We start from the raw sequence: 25,153 nt of genomic DNA, 5'->3' as shown, positions 1-25,153 counted from the left end.
ATGTTTTGCAACACGTCATCATCTAACCTTCAATTCTATTCACAGGGTGTAGCTATTCCAATGTACTACCCATTATCTTTCATGCCTGTTCAAGCCTGTATTTCTGCCCCCAAGGTGACGAAACACTGACAAAACTATCTGACTCGAGAGGATCTAGTCAGTCCTGTTCAGTTCAAGTGCACAAATATCCGACACAATGCCACAAAACAATACAGTCCTTAACCTCCAATCTGCCTTCCTTACACATCTGCTTTTCCAGCTCCAGGTGACTATAATAACTTAATCAGTAATACTATACAAATATACAAGTGCTCTTCCATTTTCTGTTTAGAGTTAGATATTTCTAGATGAAAGAATGGGGCATCGGGATCAACATCCATGTTTATCAGCTTAAACCGCTGAAGAGATAGTTATTGATATTTGTAAGGTACATTTCTTTCAAGGACACACATTCTGAATGTTTGCAATTTCATGTGGTTTATGACCTTGAGAAGTACTCCTACTCCTACCTCCTACATGAAATTCTGCTACACTTTATAACAAGTTATTTGGAATTAAATGACTGTTAAATTATGTTGTCGGGGTTCCTGTGTGTCATCCGCTGCCATTCAAGACTGTTCATTGAGCCTTTATGTCCGAGAAGAAAGTTTTGTTGATCGGGTGTGTGGGATTGGCAGACTTTTGGATGTAGTGGAAGGAGAATACTGTGGTTGGTTCTTCGACCTCTCACACCAGCCACTGTCCGGGTATCCGGTAGTGACTGACGGAGCTAACAGCATGTTCATTGACTCCCTGGAAGTCTCAGTAAATGCAATTAAACAGACCTTTTTTTAAAAATTTTTGTTCAACTCTGCTATCTCTGAGCACAGCGGCACAAAACATTAACCCTGCATTAACTGATGTTTTGTCCTCCTGTGAAACAAGCAGAACACAAGTCTTCAAATGTCACATTTTGTCCAAATCCAAATATATTCAGTTTACTTTTATGTATGACACACAAAAGAGCTTAGAATCATCATTTGAGAAGCTGCAACCTTTGTCATTTTTCCTTATAAAATGATTATTTAGTCATCAAAACAGTTACTGATTCATTTTCTGTCTATTGACCAACTGATTCATCCTTGAGCACAATTTTTTGTCCATATTTTCAGAAGAAATAAGTAGTGAACACAATACAATGTCAGAAACTAGTTATAAAGGTTGGTTATAATTTCTTAGAGCACATGCTAATGTCTTCAGATGTATCACGTCCTACTGGGACTTTTTCTGTGGTTTTTGGACTCTTTGTGTATTTTGTTCTCTTGAGTTTTCAGTGTTGCATTTATGTTGCCTGGTTTTGGTTTTTTCTCTGTTTCCCTTGTGTGTTTCCTCCTGTGTTTATGTGCATCTCCTCTCACCTGCCCAGCATCACCCTGGTTAGCCCAGCCCTGCTCCTAGTGTCTCCCCCAGTTTATCTGCTCCCAGTCTGCCCGTGTGTTGTGTCACCTGTTTATTTTAATTCCTGTTTTATTTTGAAATATTTTCTCCTTGTGTCTGCTTCCTGTGTTTGATTATCTCATGTGTTTCACCTGTGTCTAGTTTGCAATCACACCCTGTGTATTTATAGTCCAGTTTTCAGTTCGGTCTTTGTCGCGTCGTCTTCTTTCGTGCTGTGTTTATTCCTGGGGTCATGGTCGATGTTCCTGTGTCTCCTGTGACTTTTTTTTTGAATTATTTCATTAATATTTCTGTATCAGATCCTGCATCTGCGTTTGGGTCCACCTGCTCCATTCACCTTCATGACAAGATGTCATATTTTGTCCAATCAACAGTCCAAAATCCAAATATATTCAGTTTACTATCATATATGACATGAAAAAAGCTTTAAATCCTCATGTTTGAGAAGCTGCATCAAATATTTTTGGCATTTTTCCTTAAAAAATTATTATTTAGTTATCAAAATAGTTGCAGATCGACTAATTATTGCAGCTCTAATTGTTTTTGTCATCCTGTTTTCAGCAGAGATAAGTAGCGAACACAAAACTATGTCAGAAAATAGTTTTAATAGTTATATTTGCCGTGTCGTCATCATTCATATCTATACAACCAATGTGTTCATGATTAAATTGTTTACTTAGAACACAAAGATCTTCATAGATCTCTTAATTTTGCTCTCAAAGTGCACCAGATCGATGCATTTAACTTTAAAATGTACAAAAAATTCTCCCCGAGAGGATCCGAGGTCCACTCACCACCGTCTCACCAGATCCGTGTGCTTGTCAGTCACATGAGGAGTGAACAGGGAAGGCAATGAGGCCTCAAATTTGCAGGGTTTGCCAACTTGAGTCCAAATGGTTTTCTGCTTCTTTCCTGGAAAACAAAACACACATGGCTTTTTGTTATTGTGAGCTGTTTTTCATGCTGATTGTATCACGCTGATTTATTGACGTGGAGTGTTTTAGAACTCATTTGTCTTGCCCGCCTACTCTATATATCGCTTTTAACGTCAGTCATGCCGCTGAAAGGTATACGTAGCTTTCCTGCATCATAATGTCTAAAAAACAACTGGACCTATGCTGTATATTTTGTTCATAAATTGACTTTTTACCCAGTTTTAAGCTACACACACAGATTTCAGCCTTAACAATGTGTGATAGACAACTTTTGCTCATGTTTGATCAGCAGCAGCAGCAGCAGTCCTCCTCCTTCCCAGTTCCCATTTGGCTACTATTTTCACTCAGCTGGACATTGTATGCACTAGTGGAAAACCCTGCAATATAGATAATTATAATAAAAACATTGACCAAAATGTGCAAAAACAAACTGATGGTAGCCTTCCCGGTTCTAATGATTGTGTTCAAAGTGCTAATCTGTCTGACTGTGATGATGAAGAAGAAGAAGACAGATACAGGACCAGTGACCCCATTCAAAAGCAAAAATTTTGACACAAACAGACTAACAGTGTTTCTTAATAACTATCCAGGATTAGATGTAAGACACAGTTTAACTTATTCAACTGAAGACTCTGCCATCAGTTGCTCACACTCAACAAATAGCACCTGGAGACGGTAAAATACCAACCAGTATCTTGCAGGAGTGTGATTGTCTTCATCCCAACATCCTAAAGAGAGACACATTTTTATAATCAGTATGCAACAATATTTTCAACAAAGATTACTCTAAATGTTGATAGATTTGCTAACATGCCCAGCTGTGCCTTCGCTGCTTTTAATGAAAAACATCAGCTTGAAAGAAATATAAATATATATATATTTCCTAAAAGGCCAAAAAACACAAACAAGTGCTGGATGCCTGAAATATACATTAATATACACCCAGATATTGACAAAAGAAAAAACTGGAATTAATCTCTAGACTAATTTATCTGTCATTAACCTACATCATTATTAATCATCCTACTATTTCTATATTATTAAACACCAATTATATCATGTATTCTTTTAATGCACATATGCTCCAATAAAAAACAATAAAGTTGGTTAAACTCACTAATATGCATTTGACTGTATGTGAGAAACTGAGTAGAGCCTCTAAGAAACAGTCAAGAAATAGCAAATTTAAACAAAATCTTATTGTGAGTTGTATGAACCTAAACATTAACTTTCTGTTACCATCACAACCTTTCTCTTTTCAAATCTAATCCTTCAAATATCTGAAAGCATTGACACATTACTGATTTAACAAATAAACAGAAAGAAAGAGAATTTTAAGAGCATGTTGATGCATTATTTATTTAACATTAGCAGTAAAAAGTGTTTTTCATAAACCACACTCCATATAACAGGTCAAAACTCTCAGAAAAATTCCTTTTGTTACTCTGCAAACTTCCTCCAGCTCCGGAGGCTACACAAACAAACAACAGCATTAGGATTTAACTTCTTTTTCTCCTCCTTTACTTAAAACGACAACTTCTCAAATACACCTGAGAACGTTTGAGCTGAAATCTGATCCAAGATATGCAAGTGGACACCAATCCCCATGAAACAACTCTAGCAACAAAGACGACAAGACAGACGGGCATATGCGACAAATCTGACATCAGTCAACTTTACACAATGTAGAACCACTAAAACTAGACTAACATTAACAGGAATCACGCAAACATTTAATGGTCTTGAACACAAATAACCAACAGCCTTTCCTGAGTGGCAGGCTAGGAGCTGTCGGGTTCAGTAACTTGTTTTTGAGGCTCATGAACCTGGAAATTGGTTTTGGCCGCAGTGTTTCCAGTCCCACAAACAGTCTTTGAACAACTTCAAAGGTTTTGGACAGTTTTGAAGGTTACTCCAGGTTCAGAGCGTATGTCAGGCCAAAAAGAAGGCAGCCACGTTGTCCACATCAGTAAGCACTGGGATGCCTTCAATGATGATGCACCACTGCATCGGCCTCACATAAATCTTCATGCTGTGCATTTTAAGGTTCTGTTGCATGTCGAGCTCTGCTGTTCGCTGTACAACATACAGACAGAACACAATAATGAAGACAAACGGTCTCATTTGTTGATGAAAGATACCAATAAATTAGATTTTATGTTATCTACTTCAGGTAATGTTTCAGTTTCATCAGAGCAAAACATATCACATCTGTAGAGTTCTGTATAAACATTTAAATTATTCTATAAGAATTCTTAATTTGAGATTTTGTCCAGATTTTTAAAAAGCTTTGCAGCTACTGCACATGATGCGTGCAAGTACATCTATTCAAAGGCTACATAAACATCTAATTGTTTGTGTGTAGATGGTGTTACATGCCGTGTGCAGCGTTGTCTTGTTGTTTGATTTTTTTTTAGCCTGCTACTTCCAATTATTACACAAACAAAAAGCATACAGCAGTGCTCAGAAAGGAAGAGTTTTCAATTAGATTTAGCAGTTAAAAGGAGTATTTCAGGTTTTTTTAGGAAATGTAATTGTTCATTTTATAGCAAAGAGTTAAATTAGAAGATCAATATCAATTTTGTGGTATCCTTAATTATGACATGATTTATGGAAGATGCCTAAAGTGCCTAAATTAAAACATATCAAACAAATGAAATACAACACATTATTAATCAGAAATAAGAGTAAAAGTTACATGTTGTGCTTTCAGGGTGAATTATGTGCTGTAAATGTTTCTTGGCCAAAGCTACAGGAGCGTAAGAGCTTCATGAAAGGTCAGTATAAGACAAATAAAAGCTTTGTCAACTGTGAAGCATGCAAAGATATTTCAGTAGAGCCCAAAAATAAAAATATGGACACAGAAATGTGCATGATATGTCCCCGTTTTATGCTACTGCAGACATGAGTGGCTGATTTAACAGGTTGCTAGCCCCAGCATGCTAGTTACCAGCCCTTGGAAGCTAATGACCAGCCAAACCAGTAGGCGATCCAGCAGGTTGCTAGGTTAGACGCATGAGTTACCACCTTGATTGAATGAATAGTCGCCTTCTCATTTCAGTTACCAGTGCCGGCTTGCCCCTTCCCCTCCGCCATATTCATCACACCAGGAAATTGTGTTTTTAAGATGAAATGTTTTTCCAAGTAAGGCAATCTGTACAATCTCTGCCTCTCATACCATTAGAGTATCTGGTTCCCTGGACAGTGACCATGTTAGCCAGCTTTACCTGAGACTGACAAGGAGATAAGACACCTGATTGACTCCTGAACATCTGCAGGCAGAACATCTAATGGCACTGACGTTACTCGTACACTTACAACACTCATAGCAGGCACATCTGCAGCCATGGATAGACTTAAAGTAGGATCCTTGAACCCTACTGTATGTTCTTAAAGCTGCCAGTATGCCTCACAATCCATTTAAAGTAGCTGTGTTTGGGTTCAAATCTCATTGTCTCATTGCTACCGCTGGTCCAAAAGCTTTTATTAAATCAGGATAGTGTTTTAAGAAGTGGTGCTTTGGGATTCATTTTTCATTAGGAGATACTTACATGAATCTGTGTCATGTTTGGGAATTGTTGAGTCAAGATAGGCAAAGCTTGAGACCACAAACTCATTAAGAAAGTGTTTACTGAGGTAATAAATCAAGGGAGAAGTTGGGTCATTTTCTTTTGGACTTCCTTCATTTTGCAACCAGTGGAGTCGCCCCCTGCTGGCCATTAGAGAGAACGCAGATTTAAGTCGCTTCTGTATCGGCCTCATCTTTCAGACCCGGATCTTCCCACTCGAGGGCGACACATAAATCAGCCATGCGCCCAACAAAGCAGTGGACACAAGAAGAGCAAATAACCACTTTAATTGTGATGTCTGACCTGGTAAAGGAACTGAAACATATTGTATACTTAAATGTCTTGCCTGGAGTTTAATTCCTTACAAAATCTAGTCAAAAAGACTAGTTCTGGTGCTGCATGTGTGGGCAGGTTATGACCATAACGTTTGACATAAGCACTTGACATCAATTTATCGCCAAGTGTAATAAAAGTCAATTTAATTTTACAAAATATTGTTGCAGTTTTTACTTACAGATGTGTAACTTAATCAAATGCACATAGAAAGGAAAAAATTAATTTAGCAGAAGAAATGTACATTTTAAAGTAGAGTAATATAGGCAGAACCATTGAAGCCCTTTTACAATGTGCATAAACTGTATAATATACTGAATAATTAATAAACTCTACCATTTACTATTACTGGGTGTCATTTGCTTCATTATAAGTTCTCTTTCAAATCAAACATCTGGTTACACAGTGAAACAGTCAGCAGACAGCAGAGCAGGAGAGAAAACAGCTCTCCATGTGCCGAGAGACATGAGGGAGAGCGCACAGTTGAAGCACCCGAAATAACAATCACTCTGACAAAACACTCGATGCAGAGTGAGTCATAGAAAAACAAGAGACATCCGCAGATAGAAACAGATGAAAGAGCAAGGGGGAGTTAACAGATAATTAGCATAGTTATAATTACAATTACAATGAGTTAATATGTTAAGATATGAGTGTAAAGAATTGTTCTTGCAAATGTATTTATAACATTTTTTTTGTACTTAAACGTAGATTAAGCATGTCATGTGATACGCTACTTCAGTATACTTTAACAACAAATATTACTGGGACCACTACAGAAATTTGCAGATGAACATTTAATATCCAGTAATTCACATTATAGACACTAACACTGACTATCCCTGTAACACACTGACCCATATCCAGCCATATACTAGGTTTTGACTTAGTCTTTGTAATAGTAATGTATGAGCTGTCAGTGTGTAATGTGTTGGTTGTGGCTTGTAGTGATGAACGTACAGAGAATTATCAGCAACTCTGCAGCTACCTTCGGCTTTTATAGTGAGTTTCAGCTCATTGTTTAGCTGTCCAGCTGCAACTTAACTGTTTTGGTTCATTCTCAGAGCTCTCATAGCGTCGTTTTTGGCTGCAGCAGGCAGCTGTTTTCAGAGAAAAAGCTCTAAAAAGCCACTGTACAATACCTGCTCAGCACCAAACTGCAAACAGACACAGTTAAGGTGCAAACACACCGAATCCGTTGACGGATCCCATTCATTTTCTATGGAGAGCAGGAGATCCAGTGTGTTATGCATGATGTATACAGCATGACGAGTTGACGGACCAACTCAACCTCAACTTAATGCAAATGTGGTCCATCCAGCGCAACACAGCCAGCTCACTGAACTCAGATCAAACTGTCAAATTAGGCAGTGCTGATCAAGTACAAATCAAGATTGTGTTACTGCATTGCCTGTTTCTCACCTAAAATGTTTTCAGAAACAAAATGAGATCATTTGTAACACGACTGCCTTGTTGAAAACGGCAGAGCAAAAACCAAGCGCTGCCCAACTCGCAGTACGTCACCCACCACGTCAACCACCTGTTCAGTTGTCTGGTGTGTCCAGATGCACCATTACATTACATTACTTACTGCAGCTCCATGCCTGAGCTTTCACATCAAGAGAAATCTAAAGATCGACAGACCTGCTGTGCCTCGTTACAGTTGATAAACTATGATTGGACAATATCTTTCTGGGGGAGGGGTTTAGTGAACAGTCAGTTAAGAATCTTAAATGCTTTATTCTAAAAGATATAATAATATTATAAAAAGTAAACCATTTGTTTTGGTAGAGAAACAGACTAAGTCCCACAGAAGCATAATGTGGAGACACATTTTAAAAATGTCCATACACTATATACTGTACTTACATGGGTAATAGAGCGAATAAGTAATGTCAGTTAAGTCGGGGCGGTGCTCAGTGTCATATAAGAACAAGAAGGTGGAGATATTTATTGATTTTATTGAACGCTTGTGACATCGCCATTCACATCTGCCTGTCATGATTCCTCATGGGGCTGCAATGTACAGTTTTCAATATATCTACCAGCAAATGAGTCGTAAGCATCACATTCATCTTTGTAGTCATCACCGTTATCGTCAGCACCAATCTCAACCAATCAAACTTACATAAACTATCATTTCATTTAAAAACGTATGGCAAGTTAATTAAGTAATGTTGTTGTTAGCTAGTTCTGATGGACTCCAAAATCTAACGTGTCAATCTGGGCACTGTTGAGGAGCTTAGACCACGGTCCAGTGAAGTACTGTTCCTATTGGTTTGGTGCCATTTAACCGTTCACAAGTACTGACGTGTGGCTCTAGTTACTAGGACTACTACGCCATCTCCTGCGTATCACTTTGTCAGGTTTTGTCAAGGATTTAGTAGCGCACCAGGAGAGCGAGAACGAGAACCATCTTCCAGTGTCTCTAATCACTGGATAAAATGTTAATAATAACAACATGGTAAATTACTGGTATCAGTGAAATCAGTATGTGTTAAAGGTCTCTCCTTCTCCTGGAAGTCCGTTAGTATCTGACAGAGAGCCCCAGCACCAAGCCAGGAACGCCCCTCGTTCTAGGCTTTACCCCGATACGTTGGCTCCTGTTCTAACCCTTCTAAGGCTGGTTCTTCTTCTTGAGAGATCCAAATTAGCACTACTAACACATTAGAGAAAGTTTAGAAGTTCAAAAATGAGAAGTTTCTGTCTTTCAGGAGATCAAGATGATCTACTTGGATTTATTCAGCACAAAAGCAAAATAAAAAATACAAAAACAGCAACAGCAAAAAATGTCAGAAAATCCATCAAAGAGCTCCGCTGGAAACTCAAAATCTATCTACCAACTTCTCTCCCCAAAGGATATATGCCTTTAATACTCTGGACAAATAGGAGATTGTTCCTGTCAGCTATCTGAACACATCATGCGTATATTGTTTAAAAGCATTTCATTGGTTACGAGGCACATGCATACATTATAATATTCAAAGATGTATGTAAAGATGATATCATGAGAAGCTAATATGGAAACAGGTCAAAAGGCCTTTACAATCTTTATAATAGTAGCTGTTCACGCAAAGATCGTATGACATATTTTGAATAAAAATCCTCTTTTCAGTTCATTGAGACGTATACTGTAAAAAGCCCCAAACCCGCCATTAACAGCTGGCAATGATGAAGGTCAAACACAGGTCATGACAGCACCATGACAGATTGACAGTGTCAAGAAAACAAGTCAACATATAAAGGTGTTTAATAGCAGTCCTTTAACTGATAAGTCCGGAGATCATTAACATATTATAGCGTGGAGCCGTCTCTCATTAAGAAGGTCAGAGATCGGTCGCCAGATAATAGATCCAAACATTGGCTGCAGATAACGGAGACAGAAGCAGCCCCTCGCAGACAGCGGCGTTATTATCCTGATTTCACAGTCTGAAGTGGGATTTCCGCAGGAATAAAACCTCCTCGTCCTCAGCGCTGTTCTGACACTCCTGACCTTTTGACCTTTCCTGGGTAGAACGCACACACAGGCTCCCGTCACTCTCACCTTACGATGTTTAGATTAACGTCTTAAATCAGACTGTATGGCAGCTACTGTAGGAGTGGCTGCACAGTATATATGAGTATAAAGATGGGTACACACATCTATATTGTCTCTCTTTACATGTTGCATATCTCACACCTCTAATGACAGCAATAATAACTGAAAAACTGATTGTTCAACCTTGTTTCTGCCATTGCAGCGATGATTTTCCTACAAATGTTTTGATTCTGACTAGAAACTTGCCTCAGTGGGAGTTGTGTAAATACTGTATGCTTAACTGAATTTTTATTTGTTGTTTTGAGTTTTATAAGCCTGTATGAGATTAATTAAAACACAGTTTTAATTGGGTCAAAACCATCTCATTCACCTATGAATTTAACCTTCTTTTAATGCTTTAATAACCATATATCTGACTGTGTAACATTATGGAGCATATTTATGACGTGTTTTATTGTTTCATTAAAGGAAACAACCATCTTTCACACCCCTGCAGTTTTTATATGGTATAATTACCTGGTGAACAATGAGCGAAACACATCTGGGAGGTTATACGGTATGTCTTTTTTCCCACTTTAAAGTCCGTCAGCTATAGTTTTAACGATTCACATCTCAGTGTTTCTTTCCCACCTACCAGTCAACTGACCGTTCAGGGTGTCGTTTCCAATCAGCAGCTTCTCTGCTAATGAGCTGCTGCTGTGATTGTCAGCCATAGCAGAGGCTTGAAGACTTGCAGTAAGTTAGAGCTGAGTGGTCGATTTCAGGCGAGTCGACGCTGACACTGCAACAAAATCTGAACTATTTAGACGAGACAGTTTGTTTGTTTTAATGTCAAGAGACTCCGAGGACATAGCATGATGAATCAGCTATTCGATAAAGTACTGCAAGCACCAAAAATATCAGGATTTGTCAGATTTTAGGATAAGGGATGCAACTAATGATTATTGTCAATATCAATAAATCTGCTAATGATTTTTTATGATCAATTGGTTAATCATTTAGTCTATAAAATGCCAGAAAATGTTGAAAAAATGCCCACCAACAGTTCCCAGCTTCAAGATATTCAACTGGCAATGATATTAAACAGAGAAAAGTATCAAATTCTCACTTTTGAGAAGTTGGAACAAGACGATGTTTGGTATTTCAGTTTAGTTAGTTAGTTAATTAGTTGGTTTGTTAGAAACTTTATCGTCCATATTGTAGAAAATTATGTTTCACTTCACTACTTAGTGTTAAAAACAATACAAGATAATTGATAATACTGGATTATGATGAGGACAAGCAGCAGGAACACAATATCAACAGACAACATGATTTAAAATACATAAATACAGCTAAAGTAAAATAAATTATGACAAAATAAAACGAGAATAGGGCTAGATTTTTGTGAAACTGTGGGCTGAAATATAAAATTATATTAACAATGAGTTGATTATCAAAATTGTTGAAGATTAGAGTAATTATACATCCATCTGAAAAGCAGCGTTTCACTGCTCTCTCTGGTTGTAAGTTTCAAGTCTGTTTCACCTCCAACTAGACGCCAAACGATGATGTCACGATGTACCGACACACCCTTAAGTACAGTTCTACATCACTACAGCAAAGTGTGAAGGTCAGCCACTAGACAACCTTCAAATAAGCAGTTTAATTTGCTTTTTGGTATTTTCTGTTATTTATTTTTTTTACTGTTATGATGTCAGATGTTAAACATGGTCAAAATTCCAAAATTTGAGGTCAAAAGCCAAAGAGTCAAAAGCTTTGTTTACAATGTTATCTCTACTGACACATTGTCCGTTTGCATATTTTGAATCAGATTCCAGCTCAAACGTGTACAGATGTATTTGAGAAGTTCATATTTTGAGTTAAAAAAAACGAGAAACAGAAGCAAAATCCGATTACTATTGTTTGTTTACGTAGCCTCTGAAAGGTAATCAGAGCAGAGTGGGCTCATTTTGAGGGAGACTTTACAGAGTCAAGAGCTAAAACAGCCTGTTTCAGACAGAGGCTGAGCTGAGGGGCTGCATAAAGGACCATTATTAAGTTAAATAAGGAGTTGTTTTTTTTAACTGTAAATCATGCAAAGATATTCCAGTAGAGCCCCAGAATAAAATTACAGACCTGGAAATGTGCATGATATGCCCCCTTTAACAATGTCTTGGTCTATTAGTAATGATTTACATTTATTTCTCTTACCAGCATGCTGTTCTACTATATGTATCTCTTCTTTGTGTAGTGACGATAACGAGGGGGGAACAGAGATCCATTTAGTCTGTGTGATCCAGATTGTGTATTTCCTGTCAAAGCTGAAAGAAAACCTACACTCTCAATGTTTTTTTTTTTTATCCCTCAGGCCCACTTAGCATTCTGGTTTTATTTTCTCAGCTCTGTTTTGATCGACAGTGGACATATCTTGGTGGACAGACGATCTTGGTGGACAGACACACAGACAACACACACACACACAGAATGTAAGGCATTTCAGTGGAAGTGATGGAATCAACATTGTTGATTTGTCATTTGGTTGGTACACTGCAGGCGGCTGCCAAACAGCCACTGATACGGTTGCCATGGAAAGAGCACTGGTTTGGTGCATGTGAGGCAGAAATCTGATGTGCTGCCATTCTGGGTCTGGTTCATTTTTTTCTGTGTTGGAGATTCACTCTGAAAATGCAAGCACATGCGAAGAACGGATAAGTTCTGCTATCGATCGGCTTATTCCTCGTTCCTCAGCGTTACAAACGTATCGTTTCCTGCCTTTTAAGGTGTAGTTGACAACGGGAGATGCGGCCAAATATGTAAATCCTGATAAGCAAACAAAACAGATATCACTTCATGTAAATCTGTGACAACATTTCAATCTGTATTAAGTGTTGTGTTTCATATTTTAGTTCACATTGAGCTTCCTAGAAAGCAGACTTTGAGGAGAAGTGACACATTTTTGGATTAATTTTCTCTCCATCTGCCTCCTCTTCTTCTTCTTTTCCTTCTCCAGAGCACTTTGTCAAACCTCCAGCGTAAGAGAGTGAACTTGCTTCAGGTTTGCAGCAGTATAGAAGCAGGACATAAGAGCTTTTCTAGTCTTTGTTTTTCCTGTCAATAAAAGTGAGACTTGTGTGCTTTACTCAAAAAAACAACTTGTCATGTGGCAGCTTTGTACTCTGCTGAGGCAACTGTCACGGGAGGAGTTTCCACTCCTGCCTGTTCTTTGATAGATATTTTTCCCTGAATGATTGTTGGATGTTTGTTTAAAATGTAAAAATAGAAGCTTTTTGGTGGTTTTATGTTTGGACAGTGAACTTTTTTTGGCACACATGAAGTCAGATTTAAATCAGATTTAAAAAATGCACAGGGTTGGTACAGACCAGTAACAACTAGACCTGTATAAAGATACTGTATGTTTTTTCTATTTTAATACATACTTCCTTACTTTTGCTTAGCTTTGTTGTCTTCGTTTAACAGCATTACAACCATATGCTTTGTTACATACAGTTGTGCTTGTTAACGATTATTCTGCTGATTATTTTCTCAGTGAGCATTACAGTTTCCTGGAGGACTTTGAGGAAATGGTATGATGAATCAGCTTTTCAGTAAAGTATTAAATTCACCATCAGTATCAGGATTTGCCACATTTTTGGGAAATTTTTGCAAATTGTTGCCGATTCATTTTCTCACCATCGACCAGTTTTCACTAAGAATATCCCACATTTAACCTTTACTGTCCAAATAAGCCATTTATTTTACAAAACGTATCGCTGTATGAATAATAATTAACGTTTGTTAATCATTATGTTATATCCATTAAAGCCCAAGGTGATTTTCAACTTGCAATAGTGAGTTACAATCACATTAGACAAAGAACAGCAGCAAATCCTCACTGAGAACTAGGTAATAGAAGTAGGCAAAAGCTCTTTATTTGAGAGTAAGTGTAGAGAGACAGGAAGCAGGGGGTGTGACATGCAACATAGGTCCTCTGGCTGGGAATCAAACTGATTGGGCCACTGGGACGACCTGAACCTGGCATTTTTGCTTGAAAAATAAAATAATTGCAGATAGATTTTTCATTTGTCGACTAATGAATTGTTGACAATTTTCTTCCAGTTAACAGATGTTGGTTAGTGCAACAGAGGAGATATTGTTGACCTAAACTTTGTTATCTGTTCCTTTTATTAATTTTTTTTAAATGCACCTTCACTAGTGTTTGACTCTTCTAGATGTGGCTGATTTTTGGTTTGTGTCTATGAGATGTGTGCCTTGTTTATGTCAGTATTTGTGATTTTAGCTTTCTGCTCTGGTCTGTGCAGCACTTTGGTCGACGTGGATTGTTTTTAAAAGTGCTTTATAAATAAATTTGACCATCAGGTAACAAACACATACATCGTTACCACAGTGAGACTGGATTTGTCTGTCTAGACGGTTCTTGATTGTCTACATGATGATAGACAATTATCCATCAGCTCTATCTATCTATGAAAAAAAAACAACCTTAGAGATACTGTATCATTCCTAACAACTTCTGAAATCAAAGACATTGTTGACTACTCCTGAACTGATATTCTACCAAAATAGAGTCTTTCCAAGTATCTTAGAAAATTAGTCACTTTCATTTACTTAATGGGCATCTTTTCCAAACACATGCAGTGTTCTGAACTATTCAGATATTACATCAGTGTCTGCTGTACTGCAGTAATTACAATCATGCCTCTAAATAGCTTTCTTAAAAAACATTAAACTCTCAAAGCAAAAAAAAAAAAAAAGCACTAAGTGGCAACAGAAAATTATAAAACTCCAAAAAAGGAATAAAAGAATTTCACGGCTCATTAGCCATTGATTTTTGTCAGTGCAGACTCCAATCTTTTGTCATCGCCGAAGTGCAACATCAGTGTGAGAACATGAGTGAGAAAGTACTCGAGGTTAAAGACACAGAGGGGCTGCAGCACAGCCAGCAGAGAGAGAGGAGACACCTAACAGCATGCAAAAAAAAATATATCCACGGAGCAATTAGCAACACTTAAACTTCTGCATATTGTTGTCATGACAACACTAGGACAATGTCGGTCATGGTTCAAGTGGTTACAAGACAACAGAAGGCGATGATAGAGAAAATAGAAAAAGGAGACGAGGAGTCGCAGAGGATGTCAGGAGCTGGGAGGAGAGGAGACAGATGGAGCCGAGAGAGAGAGAGAGAGAGAGGAGTCATCGGATTTGTTTGGAGGAAATGTGTTTTGAATTTATTGTAAAATTGCAGAAAATTCATGTTGGTGGCATTGCAGCAGTACAAAATAACATGTCACAGAGCGGGTAAAATTAGGCAGAGCTATAGGTTATGAGCGATGGTTAATTATAAATACACTTATAAATAATTTAGAGAAATTATACATTCGCTCAGTAATTATTTTAGCATGGCGTACAGCATACTAAAGCGGGGGATCTATAGTGAGAGTCCAGTGTATGGGGAGAACTGGAATACTGCACAGACTGACTGAAGCTCTGTCCGGTTCTGAATACCGCTGATGAAAGCAGAAAGTTGCATAAACTTCTCAAGTAAGTCATAAGAGTTACAGAGCATTATGCATAAGTCCTGAGGCTGTAAAATGGCACAGTGAGCAAATGCAGGGGTAATATAAGGTTGTGCACACAGTGTAAAGCTTTGTAAAGAGATTGTGCAATTACTGCCTCAATAGTGCGGAACAGCAGGGAAGCACTGCTACAGGGGGGGTGGACACAATAATATGAATACCCGTTCAGTCTAATGTATAATGCAACAGTACAACAGCTGTGCAGCAAATGCTAATACTGCAAGCCTGTAATATTCAGGTTCGGTCGAGACGGTGTCACAGAGGTGCTTGTGACTCACACATATTGGTTTGTTATATTCTAATATCTGTGTTAAATTATAAACTTCCACACCAAGAACCTGTTCGGCAAACCTTTATAGATTCAAGCAGGAGTGTGGTTTGAGTCATGTATATTAGATTAATGGAATAAATTCATTGCCTTTAAGGTCTGGTTAAAAAAAAAGGCTGCAGGTTAGTTTTTAACAGCAGAAAGCAGACGTGGGACCAAGTCGCTGTTTTTCAAGTCACAAGTAAGTCTCAAGTCTTTGCACTCAAGTCCCAAGACCTAAACTTTGAGTTTCGCCAAATGTGATGCCATAACAACAGAGTAATAATATATTAAATTTATGCAAATCATGAATGCTTTTTAAAAAATTCTATTTATTAGTTAAAACAAGTTAAAAAGAAGAAGGGACACTGTCTTCACTTGCTCAATAAAGATACTTTAATATATACAATGTTTTGGTCAATGACCTTCTTCAGGTATATGCTGACAAATGGAGGTAAATTTCTTTACAAAAGGCAGGGTTCACACTGACCAATTATCACAAACATTTTATCAGTGGCATCAGGCTACACCTTGTGGCTCAGAGTATAATTCACAGGGCCTCATTTGACCTCAATCAGATAAACAAGTTTGTTAAAACAAGTGTGACTGAACTTAATCATAAAAAAGTAGTGCTGACATTGTACTTTCATAGCATATAGCACTACTAACCAGTACCACAACAGTATGGATTTTGTTGTATTTAACTTATCTCATTTTGGAACAATGTCTATAACTTTCTCTTCCCAAATTTTTAAGACGTTTGTCACACGTTTTATGTTTTTTTGTCTAAATGAGAGAGAGAGAAACATAACAGATGCATAAACAGTTTCATTCACCCACAGGGTTGTGCTTTTTCTGTCATCTCAAGGCCCTATGATGTATTGCCTTTGCAATAGACCAAATTGGCCAAAAGTCTGTCAGTCATTTGTGCACGATGAGGCCGCAGTATGATGCCACCATTGCTAAAAACTTGCTCCGCTGGAGCACTGAATGCAGGCACAGCCAAGACCCTGATGGCCAATCAGAACAGTGAAGGAAAAGCCTTCATGTTCATTGCCCAGAACAAAAGGGCGTTTTGTCCTTTGGATATGTAAAGGTAGTGACTCAGCTGTAGTGCTGGAGTGGTCCCAACATCCTTCATCTGACTCTTATGGTATGCGGCAAACAGCCCTTCCCCTGGTCCAAAGTCCTCTCAACAAGAGGCACAGGTTGCTCAGTCTCTGCAGCATTTTGCAGGATCAGTTCTGACAAAACATGTAAAAAAACCAACAAAAATTACATTAAACTCAATATTTACCTTTAACATTTACCTCATGATTGACCAGCACATGGTGGTCCACCCACATCAGAGAAACAGGTGGATCCAAGGCAGCTGCTTTGAGGTAGACTGGATCTGAAAAGGGGGCAGTGATTCCATCTTGCGTCCTGGTCATTTTCACACTGATGAAGATTCCAAGAAATCTTTGGTTCAGGAGACTTCTGACCAGGCTGCTCAAGACACAAGGTGGTGATTCAGGGACAGGACAGAGGGAACAACAGAACTGATTGTGAGTATCTTCTCCTCGTGTCAAATCTGTTGCTTCTCCAAACAGCTTCAAGATGTCCACCAACTCCTTTAACAGATTCCACTCCCGTGCTGTGAATGACAACTCCGTGTGCCCAACCTTTTCTAGAACGTGACGGAGCTTTAGAAGATCACATTGAAGAACTGCCCTCACTCGCTGCAGTGTTGAGTTCTATCTTGTGTTGACAGCAGCAGGGATGCCTCTTTGTTCCCCAAATTTAGCATCAAAAACATCTTTGAACATCACGCTCGTGTGCAGCAATGAGCTGAGTTTGGATAACTTTGAAAGAGATTAAGTTGTCACTTTCATTTCTTTCAGTCTCCTGTCGACAGCTGGAGAGTGAACGCAAAATCCTGGTGTTTGCTGATCTTCCAGGGTTAGGTCATGCCAGAACTCTGGGTCATCAAAATGATCTTCGTCACATACTTGTTCAATGGGGAAGCACACTGTGAATGCTTTCTACATGTCCCTTATAGTCCAATTTATCTTTAATGTTGTACTCATCACATGTGGCTTCAAATTACTCACAGATTCTTTCGGCTGTGTGTGAGCCTTTGAAGCAGCCACAGGCTAAGAGATTGGACTTTAGCTGTATATTTTCTGCATCTCTCTCTATACGTTGCACAGTGACACCAAGGAGCCCCTTCATCTTTTGGTCAGACCGAATGTCCACGGTGACGAACAGGGTCTGTGTTGCTCAACTGAGTTTCCAATTTTGAAAGTATCTCTGCAGCGACGTTCTCTGCTTTTGATGTCAATGTTCTGTGACACACTCGGCTGTAACTTACTGTCAACTACTGTCAGAAAGGGCAGAAAACTCATGAACCATGAACTGTGAGACTGAAGGCTGTTGTGGTTAATTTGTGATGCTTTTGTTCATTTGGTATTCTTCAGATCTGTAAGTGGTAAGCATATTAAATAGATGTCAGAAAACGCTTCATAGCCCTACACGAACTGCAGATTTATTACTCATATTCTTAATTTGATTATGAATTTGTAATTATCAACCTTGTCTCTATAGTTACAGTAACATTGAGTTTATTGTCATGTTAATGACATGACAATAACAAGCTAACATTAGACATTTCTGATTGTTTATTGATTTTATAAGATGTATCAATCTTGTATCCACTGACTGTGTCTAGTGCTCAGGCTCAAAAGACTGGATCGCATACACAGGAATAAGGTGAAAATCATTCATTTTCAATGAAGGAAGTAATGTTACGTTACCTTGTGAATTCAATACAGTAACGTTAGCAGATTGCAGTGTGTGCCCATCTAATTTAGAAGCTGATTTGTCATCTTGTTTCAACATCAAAATAGGAGTCGAGGAGGGAACCTGCAACACTCGTCTGTTTAAACAAATCATTGCTGTACAATGGCTGAAACAGCCTGTGGTACTTAAAAGCTAGGGGAGACGCTGTGGTGGACGCAAGGGATTGCTGTGTATGCAAACTGTGAGTTTCCAGCCTTATTGATTTAAGTAGCTAGCTAGTAAAGTTACTTATCTGTTCAGCTAACGTTAGCTAAGCATTGGCTTGCTAGCTATATTAATATTAGCCTCGACTTACTGTTCTTGGTGCAACGTTAAATCCAAATAAAGTTGGAAGTCTCCATCTGTAATTTTCAACCCACTTGTTTTGCATACTTCAATTACTTCAATCAGTTTTCGGGTGACCACTGCATAGTTTTTGTACGCAAACGACATTATCTTTGGTATAATTTTTTTCAAACTGGCACTCAGTGGATGCTGTTGGACTGGTTCAAACAAGGTGGATCTGAGTAATTAAGTGTCAGCTTGCTGGGAATGAATTAACATTAACATTAGTTTATTACGGAAATGAAGGGAAATTAATTGATTTGTGGCACACTTTTTAAATAACATACTTCCTCATCTTTGGGTTTTGGGAAAGGTATCAAGTATTTTCAAATCAAAAGGCTCAAGTCCAAGTGAAGTCAGGAAAGTCTAAGTTGAGTTGTAAGTTTTTTTTATTTTGACAAGTCAATCTGAAGTCATCAAATTTTGAATCTAGTCTGACTTGAGCCCAGGTCATGTGACTCGAGTCCACACCTCTGGCAGAAACTAAATGTTGACATGTTCTTTACATATTCTTTTATACTTGTAGCTACAAATGTTGATGTAAATGACATAGACCTGAAACGATTAATCGATTAGTTGATCAACACAAAATTAATTGGCAACTATTTCAGTAACCGAATAATTGTTCAGTCATCTTTTTCTTTTTTTTTTGCAAATATGCCATGTATTTGCTGGTCTCAACTGGATATATTTTGGTTTATATTTGGTTTTCTGACATTTTATAAACTAAACAATAAATCTGTTAATTGAGAAAATAATCACCAGATTAATTGATAATGAAAATAATCGTTAGTTGCAACCCTAAAATTACAGTAAACATACTAAAAGAAACATGCCTGAGTAGATATTATGTATGTTTTGTCTTCTGTCATCCCGACACTGAAACAAAATCTTTGAAATAAGTTGACCTTGGAGATAGTAGTTTGACAAAAACCTCACCACAGTCTACATCAGGAGAGTTTTTCAACGTGACAACCCCCAAAACAATGAAAAAATGCCATAATGTTGACAGAGCGGAGGAGTGAACTGGCCCACTGTGTGTGGAGCAGATGACCATAAAAAGAAATCTGTCACAAGCCGGGGTTCACCTCTTTATTTGACACTTTGGCCATGTTTGATATGAACATCTGACATTGTAACATTATATATATATATGACTGAAAATAAGGAAAAGCATAATAGGTGCCCTTCAAGAAGTACATATAGTAGATGGCCACCTCTAAAGGATGCTGCACACACATAATCCTCAAAGTAAAGGTCAAAATGGTACATAAAAAACACAAATCACCAGTCACAAGATAGTATTACAAAAGAGACCAATAATTTAATACCTGAGTCTATATTAAAAACAGATAACACACAGAGCAAAAACTACAAAACTGGAGTTAAAGTGCAACTTACATTTTTAAAAAAATGAAATTTATACTTAATACTGTCTGAAAATGACCATTTGAAAAGTTAATGCAATATTACGTACGCATCATATTACGTAACAAAAGGGAGTCGGTCTCCTCGGCTCTGCCTCAGCTCAGTGTGCAGTAGTCAGTGGTAGTGAGTCTGAACAGTTGTGATATAGCGAGTCGGTCTTATTTCAGTAGTTTTATATTGCTTTTCAACATTTATCATCATGGTAAATTATTGTGTTTGTGCAGGTTGCACAATCTGATGAGTCATCTGAAGAGGAGCCATCAAAATAGCCACTGCAGGAATCTCACCCTGATGTCAAGTAAGACTTCTTTTTAATTTTAGATTATGTGTATCACCAAACTGTGTCATAGTCAGAAATAATAAGTGTTTTTTTCTTTTTTCAGTGCTGCTGATTGTGTGCCAAAGCCAGCTGATGTCCTTGTTTACCATTTGTCCTTCCTGTTGTGGGGAAACCCGGGGAAACGTGGAGCAGCAGGATGGAGGAGGGAGGGAACACGGAGGGAATTTATATAAAAATAAATCAGCTAAGAGGATATTTGTAAATTCTACTGATAGAAAAATAAAGTTGTATCATAACCTGTACGTTATTTTTTATTGATTTATTTGTTTTATTAATATATATACTTTATTATTTTATGATATAGTTTATTTATGACTGTTAAGAGTTCTCTTAGGTCTGTGCAATATGTGTGTTTATGGGCGTTATTGGCAGAACCAGCCAATGCTGCACCGAAACATGACTGCCTGCAACCTCTTACTGAGTGGGGCCATCCGCTTTTACGGTTGCATGGCCACCCAGACCATAAGGATGCTGAATCTGTTTGGACTTAAGCGCATCAGTGCCGGCACCTTCTTCCGCATTAAACACCTGTATACAATCCCTACCGTTGTGCAGGTCTGGCAGAGTGAGCAGGTAAGAGAACTGAATGAGATGGGGTTGAGCTAATCCTCTCATGACTGCAGGTAGTACACTTCGACTTGTATCACTGATATAGAAAAGAGATCAAAACAATATTTGCATATAGTATAATTTAATGTGTCAGTTTTTGTGCTTTAACATCTGAATTGAACTGTTTTTGACATTCATAGGTCAGACTCTCCTCGCCTTTGTGCCAAATATGACACCTACTCTTTGATCGAGGACAGAATTAACAAGGTTTCGGATCTCAACGTGTCCAGATATGTTAACGTTTTCAGACACACATATCAGTTGTCTGATGTAACACAGATAGTGATATGACCGGATGTTTCTAACGGAGCTCAAAGGTGTCGAGCAACACGTGCAAGTGTCGGCCGTCATGACAGACAGAAATCGGCAGGTAAAGACAATCTTGGCCCTGACGATATTTGCAGCTAAAAGTAAATTTACTTATAATTTAATGTGTTGTGTCGCACGCTTTAGGTTGCCAAGTGGGTGTGGGAGGAGTTGTGTCCAGAAGGAACAAGCTATTTCTTTGACCTCTGGCATATTGATAAAAATTCTTTATAATTACATTTTCTTTCTTAGCATTTTGTGTTTCTTTTCTGAGACAGGTCTAAAGAAAGCTTTGGATGCTGCTGCAAAGGAGAAACAGTGTGAGGACCTGAAGCTGTGGAGGCCAGCTGTTACCAACCACCTCTACTGGACTGCAGCTTCCACTCCTAATGGAGATCCAGATGTGATGGAGGCCAATTGGCAAAGCAAGGTCAACCATGTTCAGGACATTCATGAACACGGCACTCCTGTGTTTACCCGCTGTGCACATTCACCTCTGGAGGGAGAAGCAAGGATCAAAGAGCGGCTGGAACCTGGAACAACATACTGTGTACAGCGTGTGGCTGAAAATGTTTAGAGGTTCAATCTTCGGTGTGCTTGTTGGTGTTTGGTTTATTTTGGTCCTATCAATATATAACCCAGAATGTGCTAAGACACACCAAAATTTGTACTTAAAAATGAGTTAAATTCTCCAGCTCCATCATGTATGAATCATCATGTTTTATATCTGGTATTTCAGCCCAACAGCCTTCTTCAAGATAAGGAGACAAAATGCATGAAAAAAGGTGTTATACAAATCACACCTGATCATATAATCAGGCCTTGTCAGTCTATGTAATAAATGCATATATAGACAGTTCTATTAACATCAGAACAAAATATGTGTTTATGCAGGATCAACTGTAGCAATTAAACCTGGAGAGTGTAGCTACTAGCATTACAGCTACAGCTCTTCCACTACACTACAGCTCCAGATGTTCAGCAGTCGTCCCAACAGCATCAGATCTTTTCAGTGGAGGCATTTCACTCCCTCTTCCTGCACTTTGCACCAAAGCCCACTGGGTTCTCCTTCCTTGGGATGTACAACAGGTAAATATTATGTGATGGTGAAAGAATGAGTATGATGGCTAAAACTAATGTAGTCTAACACAGCAGCCAAAACCTCAATGATAAAAATCTGACAAACATAACATAAGAAACATCACTCAGTGTTACACATTACAACTCAACAGAATCAAATACTACACTCAAAAATGACCATAATGTTGAATCATCGCCTTTCGAAACAGTTTGAACAAAAAACATTATGACCTTTATGAAGAATTTATTGCATGGCTGTTGTATTAGACTGCTTTAATTTTAGCTTGGTGTACCTAATAAACTGGGAACTAAGCATTTATTGAATTTATTATTAATAAATAATAAAATTTATTTGTACAGCACCTTTCATACATAAAATGCAGCTCAAAGTGCTTTACAGGAGGAAAATAAAATCAAAGACAGGTATTAAAAGAAGACATGAGGGGCAATTCAAATTCAAAATTCAATTCAAATAAAAAAGAGCAATAAAACAATAAGAAAACAATTTAAAAAAAAAGAATAAAAAATGTATAAAAGTTATAAAATAGGTATCAAAAACAGTGATGTTAAAAAATAATTAAAAGCAAGATCATAAAAACAGATCTTCAGCTGTTTCTTAAACCTGTCGATAGAAGTTGCTTGTTAAATTTGTGGTGGGAGTATGTTCCAAACTTTTGTTGCATAAACACAGACGGCTGCTTCACCAAACTTTTTACAGTTAATTTTTGAAATATTTAACAAGTCTGCACTACACGACCTAAGGGGACAGTTTGGAACATACTCAAATAAGAAATCAGAAATGTATGAAGGTGCTGAACCATTAAGAGCCTTAAAACGAGTAAAAGAATTTTAAAATCTATCCCCAGTGACAAAGGCAGCCAGTGTAACGATGCTAAAACTGGAGTAATGTGATCTCTTTTCCTGGTTCTTGTTAAAACTCTGGCTGCTGAATTTTGTAGGAGCTGCAGCCTATCAATGTTTTGTTTTTCTCAGTAATCCAGAATAAAGTACATTACAGTCTAACTCTAACTAGGTGATAAAAGGGAATCTTTGTAACATTGTTTATGTGTGAATTAAAATCTAACTCAGAATCAACAATAACACCGAGGTTCTTTACTTCCAACTTGTTCTGTGGTGCCAGACTTACAAGTTTGCTAAAAATCTTTTGTCTGTGTTCATCTGTACCAATTATGAGAATTTCTGTTTTGCCTTCATTTAATTTAAGGAAATTGTTGCTCATTCACTGTTCCATGCTTGAGAGGCAATTCATAACGGGATTCAGTGCATCAGAGTCATCTGGCGTTACAGATAAATACAACTGAGTGTCATCAGCATAACAATGATAATTCACACCATGATAACCAATAATTTTACCGAGTGGTAGCATATATAAACAAAATAATAAAGGATCAAGAATTGAACCCTGCGGAATACCAAAAAGACTATCATGCTTTCCAGAGACATCGTCGCCGAGGCAGTGAGGTATGTGTTAAACCAATTTAGAGCTGTACGTTTTAGACCAATCCATTGTTCAAGTCTGTCTAGATGAATCTTGTGATCTACTATGTCGAATGCTGCAGTTATGTCAAGAAGTATCAGAATAGATACATTTTTCTTATCTGCTTCACTCATCATTGGTCCTTTTTACCAATGCTGTTTTTGGTACCCTTCTAAAGCCAGACTGAAATTGATCATGAATGTTATTGCCAAGTAGGAACTCATCCAACCGTTAAAACACTGACTTTTCCAGTATTTTACTTAGGAAAGGCAGGTTGGAAATGGGTCTGTAGTTACTCAGCACAGAAGAGTCAAGGTTGTTTTTTTTTAAGTAGGGGCTTTACTAGAGCTGTTTTTAAGTGCATCTGGGAAAATGCCTGTCTCTAGAGAGCAATTAGTTATGTCTAATAGATCGGGAATATTTGAATGTTCTGTCCTGTCATGGCTGTCTATGACTAATGGCACTTTTTAGTTACAGGGTGGCAGCATTGCGTCAACAGTACACAAGAAAATTAGGTTTTGCAAATTTTCTATAAGTTGTCTTTACATCTGGGATTGTTCACATATGTACAACTTGTGACTGTGCATCCTTTTTCTACAGCTTCTCTTCTCCCTGCATTTCAACAGTAATGGCAGCAGAGAAGTTGCTCAAACCATGGTGATGATGGTGAGGTGTGTTATACGGTTTGCTACCCAAGGGTCCAGAAAGGTGGCTGAGTAGTCCGTCCTATCAAGGAGAAGCCATCATACAGCAGTTTAGCCGTTTCAGTCAGTCCCTATATAATATTTAGGCAAAATGCTATAACACCCTGGTGTCAGTAGCCAACAGTGCTATTTGTACCCAGGGTGGAATGGCCAATGTGGCTATTTACACCAATAAAAGTCCTGAGTTTAAGTGACAAGTAAAGTAAGTGGAAACATTTCATTTTTCCAGGCTTTCTATTTCTATTCTGGTTTTAAAACAGAGCTTCTAACAAACGGAGAGATCATTTACCACACTAAACACATAATGATGATTTTAGCTGCAATTTAA

At 38.0% G+C, this 25,153-nt stretch overlaps 2 long non-coding RNA genes across 2 annotated transcripts; one reads left to right on the top strand and one right to left on the bottom strand.

The window, feature by feature from the left end:
- Nucleotides 1-16,191: 16,191 nt before the first annotated feature.
- LOC121911279 lies at nt 16,192-19,012 on the bottom strand. Its single transcript, XR_006099815.1, has 2 exons — nt 17,040-19,012; nt 16,192-16,939 (listed from the first exon to the last, which is right to left on the bottom strand). It is a non-coding gene; the product is annotated as an uncharacterized LOC121911279 (long non-coding RNA).
- Nucleotides 19,013-19,968: 956 nt separating this feature from the next.
- Nucleotides 19,969-20,870, top strand: LOC121911278. Its single transcript, XR_006099814.1, has 2 exons — nt 19,969-20,586; nt 20,672-20,870. It is a non-coding gene; the product is annotated as an uncharacterized LOC121911278 (long non-coding RNA).
- Nucleotides 20,871-25,153: the final 4,283 nt, after the last annotated feature.

This window comes from Thunnus maccoyii, chromosome 14 (assembly GCF_910596095.1).
Source record: "Thunnus maccoyii chromosome 14, fThuMac1.1, whole genome shotgun sequence".
NCBI lineage: Eukaryota > Metazoa > Chordata > Actinopteri > Scombriformes > Scombridae > Thunnus > Thunnus maccoyii.
The sequence above is the reverse complement of the archived record's forward strand: the minus strand, read 5'-3'. Positions and strand labels throughout refer to the sequence as shown.